This window comes from Egretta garzetta, unplaced genomic scaffold (assembly GCF_000687185.1).
Source record: "Egretta garzetta isolate BGI_Z169 unplaced genomic scaffold, ASM68718v1 scaffold311, whole genome shotgun sequence".
In the NCBI taxonomy this organism is placed as follows: Eukaryota; Metazoa; Chordata; class Aves; order Pelecaniformes; family Ardeidae; genus Egretta; species Egretta garzetta.
This window is the reverse complement of record NW_009258678.1, coordinates 170,092-173,959: the sequence shown is the minus strand read 5'-3', so window position 1 is coordinate 173,959 and position 3,868 is coordinate 170,092.

Genomic DNA, 3,868 nt, shown 5'->3' with positions numbered 1-3,868 from the left:
CTCTTTGATATTTTCCCAGGATATGGGCACTTATGTAAACTGTAAAACTGTGTGTGTGTATTTATTTATTTTAATTCATTTCATTTAGTGTTCATTGGTAGCTGATCCTGCACCTTTGAGGTCAATGAGAGCTTTGCCATTGAATTCAGTGAGAAAAACGCGTCTCAGTTCCCTGTAGTATCAAGCACCCACAGCTCCAACTAGGAAGCATGGGAGCTTTGTGAGCTGAGCACCTTTCATAATCAGGTCCTCAGACTGGTGGGATCTGGGCTTCCAGTTTTCTTACAAATATATCATTTGACAGAGTCATTAAGAATGAGATGCCCATGCATTTTCAGGTATTTCATCTTTCCTCCTTGGACTTAGATATTTTTCATGAGTTAAGCAGTGTCTTCTACTGAATCTGTCTTCTTAGGAAACTTTTAGGGAGATTGCAAAGAGCATGTTAAGCAAAGGTCACAGAAAGACTAAGGGTTATTTTATCTATATTCAGAACATCTGCCATGAAGTAGTTTGCATCACTCTTCATATGTGCACACATATCTGCCCACAGTGGTGTGAGGTACCTATAGAAAAAGCCTCGAGTTAGACAAACCTAAGCGAACGATTGTAGCTGGAGTTAAAGTGAGAGTGATGTAAAGCTTTCCTGCTAGTTTTGAGTTTTTCAGCAAGCTGACAGATTTTAACTGCAGCTCTTGGGAGCCTGTTTATACTGTTTATCTAAACTCAGTTTTGTGGGTCTCTTTTTTGAGGTGCTGTCTTTCCACGCCAATGTGGAGGTACCTCCTTGTCACAGCATTAAGACCTATGCACTTTATAGGTTTGGGGTTTTTTTATTTCCACAAATGCTTCCCTGTATGTGAGATCCCTGGTGGGATTTTTACCTCCTCTTTGTTATTGGCAAGAAAAAAAGTGGATTCGGGAAAGTGCTTAGCCCCCTACAGTTGATAGGATACTCTCCAAAATAAACCTGTTGTCTGCTCAGCTCCTTCAGACCAGCTCTGCAGCTCTGACTTCTCATGGGATTATTCTGCCGTGTAAGGTGCGAAGAGATCTGGTCCAGTCTGGTTCTCCCCTGACTATTACATCATAATTTTGTCTTTAAAAAATAATTATTACATCATAATTCTGTCTTTAAAGAATAATCATGCTCAGTCCAAAAAGCCATTGTTGCTTCCCCCCTTACTCTCATTAAGATGTCATTCTAAAAATCTTGTTCTTTTGATGACTAAGAACAGATTTTTCTGACTTCCAGTCTGCATTTTCACATAGACAGCTAGTGCCTTTCTGGTTTTGTATCAGTGTTGTCTTTTATCCTTTTCATGGTTTACAAACCCTAGGGTTTTATGAACATGAAATCTTGTCCTTCCAACCTTCCAATCTGATAAGCAAAATTAACTAAATTATTTGGTCCAGAGTTATAGTAACTAATTTTAGGCATGTAACAGGGGCACTTAAGTGAGACTAGTCACCATAAGACTCCTCCTACTCCAGGTTCAGTACAAACAGAAAGGCACTTTAAAAAGCTTTTATGTCTTTTCATCTTAGATTTTGTCAGGACCTCAGCCTTCTATCAAACCACTTTGATTGTAGTCCTGAAGTTACAGGATATATGTTTGAGTCTTCCAATCACTTAAATTAGGCTTGCAGTACCTCTGATAATGTTGTCTCCGTTCTCTGTTTTTCTCCCATTTTCAATTTATTTCTGCTTATGTGTCACTAGTGTAATGCTTCGCTGGAAGCTACTGTACTTAGCAAAGCAGAGAAAACTCTTTTTCTCAGAGGAGGAGAATATAAACAGAAAAGTTAATGAAAGAATAGAGGCTGGCAAAAAAAGGCATGCTGAACTACTTCTGGAGGTATGTTAAACAGCAGGTATTATAACCCATTACATCCAGTATTACAATAGGTTTGTGCTGTACATAATCAGAGTTAACTGATACCTAAGTAAGTAATGTCCAAGAGCCAATTCCTTGTAAGCTATTAAAGATGATATCAGATCTAAAGATCTTCAGTATCTAAAGATCTAAATAGCTCCATTCTTGGAGAAATTCAAAAGCCATTTGGACATGGTCCTGGGCAATTTGGTCTAAGCAGCCCTGCTTGAGCAGGGGGGTTGGACAAGATGACCTCCAGAGGTCTGTCCAACCTCAACCATTCTGTGATCTGACCTTAGCTCCTATTAATAACAATGTTAAAGCAATTATTTATCTTAGCAGATGTTGTGTTTTAAATGCAGATTGCTCTCATTTTTCTCTAATTGCTTATTTCTGAGTGGTTCAGGTAGGCACTATGTATTTCAGAAATCACTAACCTTCATTTTGCTTTCCATTATGAGACTGAAGACCTCGAGAAAGAGCTTTTTCAGACCAAAAACCAAGTCAGAGCCCTGAGTGAGGAAGCAAGTAAGAGGGAAAATGATTACAGGAAGTATAATGAGGATTTTACTATCAAAATAAAATGTCTCAAGGTAAGTTTTATTGTTCTTTTTATTAACCGTGGGAAGATTTCTGATGGATGCATTGGTAGTGTTTGTTGTACCTCATTGCAGTTATTGGTCATTAGAGCTATGCTCAAGTGTGACCCATCTGTCAGTAGTTGTTTCAAGAAAATTCTCTACTTTTCAGGTTGGTGTTTTTGGAATTTTTTTTTGGTCAAAAGCACTTAAGACCCTCAGACTGAGACAGTGGAATCAGTACACAACACAATGTATATGTATATATATATATGTACATTTGGGCATCTATGTCAAAAGAATGCAGTGAAAGTGTTTCTCAGAAGGGATACCTCCCATTTTAAAATAAAAATATGTGCAGGACCAGATTCAGTCCTGAGATGAGTCCAGTTTAGCTTTGTAGTGATCCTCCCAGTGTGTAACTTGTTAATTTGAATTTGTTTCACCATTTTGGGGTAAACAGGCCAATGTTCATGGCAATAGGACAACTTTATTTTAGACACTGATGAAATTCTTCTCTCAATTATTGTTGTTGTAAATCTATTGGAGTGACTGACGGTGTACAAGACATAACCCAAGGCTACCTAGTGTCAGTATTCTTTAAAATACTGATGAGCTTTCTTTCCCAAAGAAAGTAGGACGCTGAAATGCTGATTATGAACTATGTGGAGCTTTCAAAGATTTCATGCGCTTCTCCGATCTTTGGTATAGAGCATACGGTCTGTCCCCAGGGAAACTGTCTGACTCTTGGTCAACAGTCTGATTTGAGACAGGATAAATCAGATGCCAGAAGTGTAGCAAATATCCTCTGTGTATGTCTGACCTTAGCAAGGTAGATTTACAGAAGGCCTTGAGAATCTTTCTCATTTTGCTGGTGGAGAGGTTATGCTCCCACACCATGCAAGACTGGTATGGTCATGTAACTGCTCAAGCTTCCCTAAAAACCAGGGCTGAGATTCTCACTGCTAAATAAACGGTGGTGCTGGATTCATTCTCACGCTCTTTCTGGCAGTTCTGCAGAATATAAAAAAGAGATGCTAAATATGCCTTGAGAATTTCTCTGTCTTTTCCTTAATATGATCCATTCTAAAAGAATTTTTCCCTCATCTAATATAGTGCTGATGAAACTGTTATCAGAGGGTTGCCCTTTCCTTAGTGGCCTGGACAGAGCCAGGTTGAAAAACTCATTGTAACTGTTTATTTTTATGCTGTGACACACTCTAACATTTTCTCCTTTTTAAACTGTTCTCCTGCTTTGCTTTCATAGAATCATAGAATCATAGAATGTTTTGGGTTGGAAGGGACCCCTAGAGGTCATCTAGTCCAACCCCCCCGCTGTGAGCAGGGACACCGCTACCTAGATCAGGTTGCTCACAGCCCCATCCAACCTGGCCTTGAATGTTTCCAGGGATG